A 14,005-nucleotide genomic window follows, 5' to 3' on the forward strand; every position below is an offset into this window, starting at 1 on the left:
GTCGTGGGTAAGAAGAGTAAGAAACCCAAAGGCTCTGAAGCTGAGGCAGGTGCACGGGCAAGCGGTGACGTGCTGCCAGAGAAACTGACAAATCGGGACAACAGTGGTCCGTGCGATGAAGCCATGGAGAAGGGGCCAGTCCCAGAATTGAAAGCGGAATTCTCTCCTGCTTCTGAGCACGCTGATGAGCAACCTATCTGTGAGGCGGCTGAAGTTGAAGCAGCTGAGACCCAAGAGATGGTTGACCATGACATAAATGCACCCCATGAAGAGGCCTGAGGTGTACAGGTGGAAGCAGCCTCTGAAAAAGTGTGTCGTGGACCAGAGAGGTCTGCAAGTGAAGATTCAATCAAGGGGATGGTCAAAGACCATCTGAAACAAGAATTTTTTCTTAGGCAGGCTACTGAGAGTCGAGTAAGCAAGCTGGAGAAAGAAGTGGCAGAGCTCCGAAGTCAATTGGCAGAGTGCCAGTCCAGGTCCCAGGTAGCCTTGAAGCAGATGGAGCGGCGAGTGTCGATCCTGACCAAACTTTTTGAAGCAGGGGATGCCCAAAGAGAGCTGACTCTGGAAGCTAAACTGGACAATCATGTGGAAGCGGCAGGGAAGAATGAGACTCCTGTAGTCAAGTGCACGGTGGATATACCTAAGGACTTAAGGGAAGCGTGTGTCACCGAGTCCATGCATGAAGAATTTAAGACAGCTTTGGAAGAGTGTGAGGTCTACTGTACCCCAGAGGCTGAACAATTAGTGATATTGTCCACCACTGAAATTACTGGGCAGCGGGTGGCTATTCTAAAGGACATGCACTTCAGATGTATTCGTGTGAAGTGGAAGGTCCAGCTGCAAAATGAAGAAGCCACTAGACAGCTAGAGTATAAAAGGAAAGCGCAGAGTCTGGTGGAAGATATCGTCCAAGTACCCTGTGATCTGGTGGGGAGAGTCATTGGAAAAACCGGACGAGTCATGCAAGACATGGTGAATAAGTCAGGATTGGTGAGATTGAGAATCCCTGCTGCTAACGAGAGCAAGATACCCAGGGAAGCTGGTATGGTTCCGTTAGTCTGTGAAGGGACTGTAGAGAGTCTTGGAAACGTACAAATTCTTCTTGAATATCGGGTGAACCATGTACGTGACATGGAGCAGTTGAAGCAAGAAAAACTGAAAATTGAGGAGCAGCTTAGCCAACTGTGTGGAAGTCATTAGCCGTCTTCCACCCGTTGTTTAGGGGGCAGAAGAGGAAAGTGGAGTGTCGGCCCAGTAATTGAGACACGCGATAAAAGAAATCGCCAACAGAGAAACAACCTACGATGTACTGTAGATATTGGCCACTATGAGCTTAGAGTTTCCGACAGTAGCCCTGTGGGTACACGAGAAAATCTAGGTTCAGACCAGACTGTAAGTTTGACTGGGAATGAGTCTCTCTACTGCGGTGACCCTGGGAGGGGGTCAGGGAGAGAACGGTCCGCAAATGGGACGTCCTTTGACCCTAGGTTGACTAGACATGGTTTGGTGATAGTGCCGGACGATGTCTCAGGGACTAATGCTCTTGGACGACTGAGACGGCCCTCTCGACTGGTGCGGTATGGCAGCAGGGATGCCCTGTCTCGGGGCCCCAGGTCGCTGGCAAGTGTTCTCCCTTATGGGTTTGAACAGAGGGTGAGGGTATGTGAGGCATCAACCGGCTGTATTATAAATGGCCGGTATCTTTTCAGAAGCGTTGGTGCTCTGCAATTTGAGTATTGGCTGGGACCGTGGGTTCCACAGGATTGCATTACATGCAGAGTCATGGAAGGGTGTGTGAGGCTGATTAAACACTCCTTACCACCTGTGAGTTTGGCTCCAAGGGTTAAATCAATCCTGTGTTTCTGAACCTGTAGCAGAGTGTCTAGGGCAGTCTAGGGGAGACTGGCTCTAGACTGGCAGTGTGTGTGCTGCAGAGGGTGAGAGCAGAAGCAGGGTATCTTGCTCTGCTAAGGAGACCTTCTGGAGAAGGTATGGGCTTTAATGTCCATGTGTAAAGCCTGGCTGGAGACAGGGGGGACCTGGTAAGGACACTAGCCACCTTCAGAGGAAGGTAACCAGGATTGAAACTGGTGTCTGAATACTGACAAGGGTCAGGGACATCTGTGTGGAAATCCAACAGTGTTTGGACTTTACATTATGTATTGGTCTGTGAGGAGAAAGCCAAGGAACGGCATCCTTATGTTATGTGACCTAGTATGGTTTATAGAGTTGTTAATAAACCATATGGGCTGTTAAAGTGACAAATTGCTCCGGTGTGCTTTAATCCCGCTACCTGACGCGTGGTCCCCCATGCCCTCGGGGCCCACATGTTCACTATATATATATATATATATATATATATATATGTATATTCAGTTGGGAAAAAAGTATTTGGTCAGCCACCAATTGTGCAAGTCCTCCCATTTAAAAATATGAGCAAGGCCTGTAATTGACATCATGGGTAAATCACAACTGTGAAAGATAAAATGAGAAAACAACTCCAGATCACCTTGTCTGATTTGGCAAGATTTTTTTGCAAATTATGGTGGAACATAAGTATTCGGTCAATAACAAAAGTTCATCTCAATATTTTGATATATATACTCTGTTGGTAATGAGAGTTAAATATTTTCTTTAAGTCTTCATAGGATTAGCATACACTGTTGGTGGTATGTTGGCATATTCCTCCATGCAGATCTCCTCTAGAGCAGTGATGATTTTGGCCTCTCACTGGGTAACATGGACTTTCAACTCCCTCCAAAGTTTTCTATGGGGTAGAGATTTGGAGACTGGCTAGGCCACTCCAGGACCTCCATATGCTTCTTATGAAGACACTTCTTTGTTGCCATGGGGGTGTACTTGGGATCATTATTATGCTGAAAGACCCCGACACATTTCATCTTCAATGTCCTTGCCGATGGAAGGAGGTTTGCACTCAAAATCGCACGACACATGGCCCCATTCATTCTTTCATGGACATGGATCAGTCGACCTGGTCCCTTTGCAGAGAAACAGTCCTAAAGCATGATGTTGCCACCCACATGCTTCACAGTAGGTATGGTGTTCTTTGGCTGCAACTCAGCATTCTGTCTCCTCCAAACATAACGAGTTGTGTTTCCACCAAACAGCTCTACTTTAGTTTCATCAGACCATATGATATTCTCCCAGTGCTCTTCTGGATAATCAAAATGCTCTCTAGCAAACTTCAGATGAGCCCGAACATGTACTGGCTTAAACAGGTGGACACGTCTGGCACTGCAGGATCTGAGTCCCTGGCCGTGAAGTGTGTTACTGATGGGAGCCTTTGTTACGGTGGTCTCAGCTCTATGCAAGTCATTCACTAGGTCCCCCCGTGTGGTTCTGGGATTTTTGCTCACCGTTCTTGTGATCGTTTTGACCCCACGGGGTGAGATCTTATGTGGAGCCCCAGATCAAAGGAGATTATCAGTGGTCTTGTATGTCTTCCATTTTCTTATTATTGCTGCTCCCATAGTTGAATTCATCACACCAAGCTGCTTGCCTAATGCAGATTCAGTCTTCCCAGCCTGGTGCAGGACTACAATTTTGTTTCTGGTGTCCATCTACAGCTCTTTGGTAAATTTGGCAAATTTAACTTGAGAAAGAAACCACTGCCTCTACCCTTTGGCTGTATTCACACTTAGTGTTCTTTCAAAAAATGCAACAGTTTTACATTTCAGTTAGGAAAATAAGCAATCATGTGCATTAGCTTTATGAAATCTCATAGATTTTGCTAGGATAATAAAATCAGCTTGTAATTTGCATAAAAAAAATTAAAACTCTGCCAAAAATGCAGCAAAAAGGCAACTTATGAACATAGCCTTAATAGCTGTGCAATCACTCACTGTATTTCCCCACCACTTATGACTACAATAGAGGACATATAACAGAAAAGTGGAAATAAAACTAAATCTGCCGGTAGTCACTGGTAAATATATTTTTCACATTTTACTACCTTATCTGGGCATGTGGTGTGTGTGTCATGGTCAGACACATCCTGGTTAATTTATGAATGAGGGACTCTGAAGCTCACAAAGCCTATGCAGTCAATGCAAACAATAGGAGGCAGAGGGAGTCCAAAACACACTCTATTAGACATAAAGGAAAACCTCATACACATTCTGTTAATTATGTTAGACAGTGGGACTACAACACTCTAAAAGGCTATGCACTAAGTGCAAGTTCTGTGGAAAATTAAAAGGAGGGACTCCAATATAGAAAGCAAAAGATTTAGAAGAAAAATTGTGATTCAATTCTGGAACAATGTTTTAAAGAATCTGACTCCAAAAATGGCAAAGGCTATGTACTCAGTGCAAGGCCTAGTTAGATGGATTGTCCACACAGCAAGAGAGAGCCATTTTGTGTCAATTCTAAAAGGATTCAGTGTCCAATTCTGGTACAGCGTATGTACTAATTGCAAGAACTATCTATAATTCCAAGGAGGGATTGTGCATGCAGAAAGAGATGCAGAGGAGGTCCTGTAAATACATTTTTTTGACAATTCTAAAATGATTCAGAGTCCTACCTTCCTATAGCCTATGCACTCATTGCAAAGACTATCTAAGTTTCCAAGGAGCAATTTACACGCAGCAAGAAATGCAGAAGAGGGCATGTGACTATGTGGCGCCTCTGACCTGGTCAGGCACCACTGAGTACTGCACCCATGCTGGGGGCAGTACAACACAGGTAATCCAGAAGGTTGACCGGGGTGTAGTTACACAGGCGCATAGTAACCAGGTCTCCCACATTGACCTTTGAAGGGACCCCTGGGGAATCCAGGAGGGGGCGTGGCCTCCATCTCCACTAAAGGGGTGTGGTAGAGAGTCTAGTTGCTAAGTTGTGTAGGCAGGCACAGAGGGGAGGGAGTAGTGAGCCAGTCAGTTAGGGAACCTCAGGGAGAGCAGTCGTAAGGAGGAAACCTGGAGGCTGTCACGAGTCAGACACCGCAGGTGCAGTGGTTGCTGGCAGGGGAGAACGGTCACCTGGTAGTGCCATCCAAAATCCACCTAAGGCCGGAGTGCAGAGAGGTGGCTGAGTACGGGGACTGCCAGGCGAGGACCAGGCCCGCACAGGGTTACAGGTCCCCAGAGCAGGGACCCATTCAGTTGGCCTGCTCAACCTGCAGGTGGGGGTACTTCATACCCTCCACCAAAACACCACAGAGTCCACAGCCATGTAGCAACGAGAGGGCCCATAGATCACAAGAGGCAGGCAGCCGGAGTGACCTGGTCCAGGCTACAAGCAAACGGGCCGAAAAAGGGGAGAACAGGCAGAAGCAACTTCCCTGGGTGACCCCATAGGACTACAGGTCTGGGTCACCACAAAAACACGAGGGCTAGGAAGGCGATTCAGCAGCCACCCCCTAAGTCAGCCTGAAGAAGCCTGGTTCCCCTCTTGGAACATCACAGCATTGCCCGGGTTACTTACCCCTGCCATCTGAAGTGAGCAAAAACCCTGAAAGACATTCCTGCTGTGCATGTGAGTTCTTCTGCGACCAGTGGTGCCACACACCTACACTGGGCCCTGGGGCCAGCCTCACTCTCGGGAGGCCACCACATCTAACTGTACCTAACATCAGCCCCAGGTTCCCCATAAACTGCAGTGGCAGTCGCCCTGACCGCAATACCGACAGTGGCGTCATGAATCCTATAGAAGTCAACCTACCTGTGACCAGAAGGACCCAGGACGCGCCGTCTCTGAAGACCCTGAGATGACCTGAAGGTAACGGGGCACTGGGCGGCACAACTACATTTTGTGTCAACTTGCCTACAGATTGGTGGGGTCCTGAGATTCCCAAAGATCGCTCAATGGACCTTCTACAGGAGGGTATAACTCAGAATATGTATTCAATATAAAGCAATGGCTTCCATGAACTCCTGTCTCCTGTCTCCTGAGCTGTGCACTGTTAGGGGGTCCATTTAGGTGATTTCTGCACATGCACCCCAATGACTTTCAAGTAATTAAAGTACCTGCCAAATAAGAAAAACATCTAGCTTCTCTTTAAGTTCTTCCCCTTGGACTGTAACAGGAACAGAAAAAATAAGGGGAATGCTTACAAATACCATGCATATTTTTGGACCTTGACATACTCATATCTACCAAGATAATTTCTGAAAATTCTGGACAGTCCAGACAAATTTGCCTGTGTTGGCAACCATATAATGTCTGATACAGAGTCACAAAATAGAACCGAATATCGGCTATCTCTTGAAATATATGTTTGGTTGCTAGATTATTTTTCTTATATCTCACATAAAAAGTGTGCATATGGTATATTAATGTAACTTGTGTTTTATACACTGAACAGAAGGTGAAATTTAATGTTCCTTTCCTTAATCTCAAGACTCTTGCTGCCTAAAGGTATAATAAGTGCCTGTAACAGGCCGGTGAGCAATATAGTCCTTCTAGGCTGTTGATAAGACATTGCAAAATCCTTTCTAACAAAAAGGTGTGTAACATAAAAGCTTGGTTTATAATGGTTTCATCTGCTAGATACATACTTAATATTGATGAAAAAGACACAAATTCTGTTTCCAGCTAAAAGTTAAAAAGACTGTTAAATATTTAAAATTTCCCCTGAGTTTTATTCTTCCAGATGATATGGAAAACTCAAATAGAGGATTTGCATGATCGCCTCAAGTGTCATTACTGATACTTGATGACATTAATTAATTTATTCTCAACATCTACTGAAGTCATAATTAGGTCCCAAGATGTAAATAATTGGAGAACTAACATTCAATAGAATACTTACTTGTAAATTATTGATTACTTTGCTGAGTCAATCCAGAAGATCTCAAGTTTTATTGCAATATTTATAAAACGTATTACTGAAAGACTGGTTCAAGTATTTTACAAACAGAAGTTTTAATTTCTAAATACCCAGTGTCGAAATGTATCTGCACCGATTATTGTTATTTTTTAATATTTTAAATTTATGAAGCTCCCTAGAGCAATTAAAAAGGTGTTGTGCATTAGTGGACAATATTCTGCAGCTCCATTTAGCTCTTAGCATTTTTCGAGGAAAAGGAAAACTGTCTTTTTATGCCACTTATAGGTAGAGATGAGCAAACCTGAGGCTTGTTTTTTGAACTGAACACCAAATTTAAAAATCAAGGTTCGGGGTTCGGACGCTTTATGTGAGAATAAAACCTGTGCGAGCAAAGTTGTGCTCAGGTACACTCTGTGCTCAGCCCTGTGCAAGCTGCTTGCAGTGTTTAATGACGCACACTGGGGTAATAACTAGAGTTGAGCGCGGTTCGCGGTTCGTGGTTCTCCAGTTCTAAGCTCGAGTGATTTTGGGGGCTGTTCGAGATCGAACTAGAACTCGAGCTTTTTGCAAAAGCTCGATAGTTCTAGATACGTTTGAGAACGGTTCTAGCAGCAAAAAGCAGGGCTTTTTACAGCTACAGTGTGCAGGAGCCATCGCTGGCAGCCTGCCAGAAGCTGGTAACCAAGATAAACATCGGGTATCCAAGCAAAGCGCTTTGGTTAGTAACCCGATGTTTATCTTAGTTACGTGCAGGAAGCCCACACTTCCCCGCTCAGCTCGCTCCGCCCCCTCCTGCCCGTGGCATGTACACATACATACACACACACACACACACACACACACACACACACACACACATGGTCCCGCTCGGCTTACCTGCGGTGATGAAGTCCCGCCATCCCGACCTCAGCGCTGTCACTGTCCTCCATGGCCGCCACTTGTCACATCACCTCTCGCTTCCGACCCGAGACTGACTAGCGGTAACGTCACGGGCCTCTCGCGATATTTGGCTGTGAAGGCGCCGGTCATTGAACTCAGTGACAGGGGCTGTCAGTGTGCTGGAGATCAGTGCAGGTAATGTACCTCGCTGACAGCAGCACTTGTCATGCCCTGCAGTGACCTGGGCTGACCCATTGATGTTAGCTCAGGTCACTGCACTGCTCTCCCAGCCAATGGGGAACATCCTGCTCTTCATTGACTGGGACAGTGTGGATCGTCATGGCAACCCCTTGGATTACACCAGACCTGGATTTGTTTTTCATTCTAATAAATTGGTTAAAGAGGGAATGTTTTAGGGAGTGTTTTTTCAAAAAAAATGTGGTTGTCGTCTATTTTTTTTTATTACTGACTGGGTTGGTGATGTCGGGTATCTGATAGACGCCTGACCTCACCAACCCCAGGGCTTGATGCCAGGTGACATTACTAGAGATGAGCGAACCGTTCGAGTTCGGCTCGTCGAACGTTCGACGAACTGAACTCGAACTGCATAGGAAACAATGGCAGGCAATCCCAAACACATAAAAACACCTAGAAAACACCCTCAAAGGTGTCCAAAAGGTGACAAACAACACAAACACATGGGAAAGTGACAAGGACATATACTCATGCGAAAACAAAAGAGCTGGACAAGGAAAAAGAGGAGGACACACAGATATAGGCATGGCACGCCCTTCTAAAATCATGTAAAACACCGCAAGGTGACTCCAAGCGTAGTCTCCCTTTTTTTCCAAAAATTGGGCCCCACACACACCCACCCATTCAGTGGCAGCAGTTGTGCCCCAGTTGTACAATTCACAGCTAGATTTGCATCAAGCACATTCAAAAATACGCCATTCTTATCCGTCCCCAGGATGACACCGGGGTAGGTAGCAAAGTCTTTCCTGACCCCAGCTCTGTTCATCTTGGCTTCTTTTAAAAACACAGCAAGCAAGGGTTACTCCAAGCGGAGTCTCCCTTTTTTCAAAAAATTGTGCCCCACACACACCCACACATTCAGTGGCAGCACTTGTGCCCTAGTTGTACACTTCACAGCTAGATTTGCATCAAGCACATTCAAAAATACGCCATAATTAACCGTCCCCAGCATGACACCGGGGTATGTAGATAAAGTCTTTGCTGAACCATGACTTGTTCATCTTGGCTTCTTTTAAAAACAATGTAAGCAAGGGTTACTCCAAGCGGAGTCTCCCTTTTTTTCCAAAAATTGTGCCCCACACACACCCACCCATTCAGTGGCAGCACTTGTGCCCTAGTTGTACACTTCACAGCTAGATTTGCATCAAGCACATTCCAAAATACGCCATGATTAACCGTCCCCAGGATGACACCAGGGTAGGTAGCAAAGTCTTTCCTGATCCCAGCTCTGTTCATCTTGGCTTCTTTTAAAAACAATGTAAGCAAGGGTTACTCCAAGCGGAGTCTCCCTTTTTTCCAAAAATTGGGCCACACAGACACCCACCCCATCAGTGGCAGCACTTGGGCCCTAGTTGCAAACAGGATGTTTTGATTTGCATCAAGCACATTCAAAAATACGCCATAATTAACCGTCCCCAGCATGACACCGGGGTAGGTAGATAAAGTCTTTGCTGAACCATGACTTGTTCATCTTGGCTTCTTTTAAAAACAATGTAAGCAAGGGTTACTCCAAGCGGAGTCTCCCTTTTTTTCCAAAAATTGTGCCCCACACACACCCACCCATTCAGTGGCAGCACTTGTGCCCTAGTTGTACACTTCACAGCTAGATTTGCATCAAGCACATTCCAAAATACGCCATAATTAACCGTCCCCAGGATGACACCAGGGTAGGTAGCAAAGTCTTTCCTGATCTCAGCTCTGTTCATCTTGGCTTCTTTTAAAAACAATGTAAGCAAGGGTTACTCCAAGCGAAGTCTCCCTTTTTTCCAAAAATTGGGCCACACAGACACCCACCCCATCAGTGGCAGCACTTGGGCCCTAGTTGCAAACAGGATGTTTTGATTTGCATCAAGCACATTCAAAAATACGCCATAATTAACCGTCCCCAGCATGACACCGGGGTAGGTAGATAAAGTCTTTGCTGAACCATGACTTGTTCATCTTGGCTTCTTTTAAAAACAATGTAAGCAAGGGTTACTCCAAGCGGAGTCTCCCTTTTTTCCAAAAATTGTGCCCCACACACACCCACCCCTTCAGTGGCAGCACTTGTGCCCTAGTTGTGCACTTCACAGCTAGATTTGCATCAAGCACATTCCAAAATACGCCATAATTAACAGTCCCCCGGATGACACCAGGGTAGGTAGCAAAGTCTTTCCTGATCCCAGCTCTGTTCATCTTGGCTTCTTTTAAAAACAATGTAAGCAAGGGTTACTCCAAGCGGAGTCTCCCTTTTTTCCAAAAATTGGGCCACACAGACACCCACCCCATCAGTGGCAGCACTTGGGCCCTAGTTGCAAACAGGATGTTTTGATTTGCATCAAGCACATTCAAAAATATGCCATAATTAACCGTCCCCAGCATGACACCGGGGTAGGTAGATAAAGTCTTTGCTGAACCATGACTTGTTCATCTTGGCTTCTTTTAAAAACAATGTAAGCAAGGGTTACTCCAAGCGGAGTCTCCCTTTTTTCCAAAAATTGGGCCACACAGACACCCACCCCATCAGTGGCAGCACTTGGGCCCTAGTTGCAAACAGGATGTTTTGATTTGCATCAAGCACATTCAAAAATACGCCATAATTAACCGTCCCCAGCATGACACCGGGGTAGGTAGATAAAGTCTTTGCTGAACCATGACTTGTTCATCTTGGCTTCTTTTAAAAACAATGTAAGCAAGGGTTACTCCAAGTGGAGTCTCCCTTTTTTTCCAAAAATTGTGCCCCACACACACCCACCCATTCAGTGGCAGCACTTGTGCCCTAGTTGTACACTTCACAGCTAGATTTGCATCAAGCACATTCCAAAATACGCCATAATTTACCGTCCCCAGGATGACACCAGGGTAGGTAGCAAAGTCTTTCCTGATCCCAGCTCTGTTCATCTTGGCTTCTTTTAAAAACAATGTAAGCAAGGGTTACTCCAAGCGTAGTCTCCCTTTTTTCCAAAAATTGGGCCACACAGACACGCACCCCATCAGTGGCAGCACTTGGGCCCTAGTTGCAAACAGGATGTTTTGATTTGCATCAAGCACATTCAAAAATACGCCATAATTAACCGTCCCCAGCATGACACCGGGGTAGGTAGATAAAGTCTTTGCTGAACCATGACTTGTTCATCTTGGCTTCTTTTAAAAACAATGTAAGCAAGGGTTACTCCAAGCGGAGTCTCCCTTTTTTCCAAAAATTGGGCCACACAGACACCCACCCCATCAGTGGCAGCACTTGGGCCCTAGTTGCAAACAGGATGTTTTGATTTGCATCAAGCACATTCAAAAATACGCCATAATTAACCGTCCCCAGCATGACACCGGGGTAGGTAGATAAAGTCTTTGCTGAACCATGACTTGTTCATCTTGGCTTCTTTTAAAAACAATGTAAGCAAGGGTTACTCCAAGCGGAGTCTCCCTTTTTTCCAAAAATTGGGCCACACAGACACCCACCCCATCAGTGGCAGCACTTGGGCCCTAGTTGCAAACAGGATGTTTTGATTTGCATCAAGCACATTCAAAAATACGCCATAATTAACCGTCCCCAGCATGACACCGGGGTAGGTAGATAAAGTCTTTGCTGAACCATGACTTGTTCATCTTGGCTTCTTTTAAAAACAATGTAAGCAAGGGTTACTCCAAGCGGAGTCTCCCTTTTTTTCCAAAAATTGTGCCCCACACACACCCACCCATTCAGTGGCAGCACTTGTGCCCTAGTTGTACACTTCACAGCTAGATTTGCATCAAGCACATTCCAAAATACGCCATAATTAACCGTCCCCAGGATGACACCAGGGTAGGTAGCAAAGTCTTTCCTGATCCCAGCTCTGTTCATCTTGGCTTCTTTTAAAAACAATGTAAGCAAGGGTTACTCCAAGCGGAGTCTCCCTTTTTTTCCAAAAATTGTGCCCCACACACACCGACCCATTCAGTGGCAGCACTTGTGCCCTAGTTGTACACTTCACAGCTAGATTTGCATGAAGCACATTCCAAATCCACAAGCATTTACTCTCCCCAGGATGACACAGGGGTTGTAAATTCCGTCTGGATCCATGACTTGTTCATTTTGATGAACGTCAGTCTGTCCACATTGTCACTGGACAGACGCGTGCGCTTATCTGTCAGCACACACCCAGCAGCACTGAAGACACGTTCAGAGACAACGCTGGCAGCTGGACACGACAAAATCTCCAAGGCGTAAGTTGAGAGCTCTGGCCATTTTTCTAGGTTTGAAGCCCAAAAGGAGCAAGGCTCCAGTTGCACAGTCATGGCATCGATGTTCATTTGGAGATACTCCTGTATCTGCCTCTCCAGCCGTTGACTATGTGTCAGACTTGTTGTCTCTGGTGGCCTTGCAAAGGAGGGTCTAAAAAAATTATGAAAAGATTCCATAAAATTGCTGTTACCAGCACCAGATACGGTCCTACTGGTACGTGTAGACTGTTGAAGATGACGAGACCGTCCCCTGTTTGTCAAGTTACAACTGGGAGATTCACTCCCTGCACCTGCACGGTTGTTTGGTGGAAAAGCGGATCTGAGATCGAGTAACAGCTTCTGCTGATACTCCTGCATACGTGCGTCCCTTTCTATGGCTGGAATTATGTCACAAAATTTTGACTTGTACCGGGGATCTAATAGTGTGGCAAGCCAGTAGTCATCATCACTTCTAATTTTGACAATACGAGGGTCATGTTGGAGGTAGTGCAACAAGAAGGCACTCATGTGTCTTGCGCAGCCATGCGGACCAAGTCCACGCTGTGTTTGTGGCATAGAGGTGCTACCCATTCTTTCTTCCTCTGACATCTCCCCCCAACCTCTTTCAACTGAAATTTGACCAAGGTCTCCCTCATCTGCTGAGTCTTCCATGTCCATGGACAGTTCGTCCTCCATTTCTTCATGTCGAAACTGTGCAGAAGGGTGCATAGGTCCTTGATCTGAGACCACTCCATCAGGGTGATCTGCCCCACCTCTGCATCTCGTTGGCCCAGGCTATACGTCATGACGTATTGCAGCAGGGCACGGCGGTGCTGCCACAGTCGCTGTAACATGTGGAGAGTTGAATTCCAGCGTGTCGCAACATCGCATTTCAGGCGATGAACCGGCAGGCCGAAAGACTTCTGGAGCGATGCAAGTCGCTCAGCTGCGGCGCTTGAACGGCGGAAGTGAGCAGACAGTTTTCGTGCCCTGTTCAGAAGGCCATCTAGGCCGGGATACTGTGTTAAAAATTGCTGCACGACAAGGTTCAACACGTGAGCCATACAAGGTACGTGTGTCACCTTGCCCAGGCGAAGGGCCGCACCCAGGTTTGCAGCATTGTCGCACACGGCCTTACCAGGCTGCAGGTTGAGTGGAGACAACCATTTATTAAACTCGGACCGCAGAGCTGACCACAACTCCTCAGCTGTGTGACTCTTATTCCCAAGACATGTCAAGCTAAAGACCGCCTGATGCCGTTGCGCTCTGCTGCCAGCATAGTAATGAGGGGTGCGTGATTCCTTCTGCGCAGTGAGAACGCTGGTGGCCTGACCAGCCAGGCTTGGGGCAGAGGTGGAGGACCCAGATGAGGTGGAGGATGCAGAAGCAGTGGCGGAACTTGGACAGACAGAGGATTGACACACAAGTCGTGGGGACGGCAAGACTTGTGCAGCAGACCCTTCACCATCTATCACCATAGTTACCCAGTGCCCAGTCAGCGACATGTAACGTCCCTGTCCATGCTTACTGGTCCAAGTATCGGTGGTGAAATGCACCCGTTCACACACAGAGTTTCTCAAGGAAGCGGTGATGTTGTGTGCGACATGCTGGTGTAGCGCGGGCACACCTTTCTTAGAGAAGTAGTGGTGACTAGGCATCTGGTACTGGGGCACAGCGACAGACATAAGGTCTCTAAAATCCTGTGTGTCCACTAGGCGGAAAGGCAGCATTTCTGTAGCCAACAGCTTACAGAGGGATAGAGTCAACCTCTTAGCTTTATCATGGGTCGCAGGAAATGGCTTTTTATTTGTCCACATCTGAGGGACAGAGATCTGGCTGCTGTGTGTAGACGGTGTTGAGTAGGGTGTCCCTGGAAAAATGCAGGTTTGTGAGGAAAGT

This window comes from Anomaloglossus baeobatrachus, chromosome 3 (assembly GCF_048569485.1).
Source record: "Anomaloglossus baeobatrachus isolate aAnoBae1 chromosome 3, aAnoBae1.hap1, whole genome shotgun sequence".
NCBI classification, from domain to species: Eukaryota; Metazoa; Chordata; class Amphibia; order Anura; family Aromobatidae; genus Anomaloglossus; species Anomaloglossus baeobatrachus.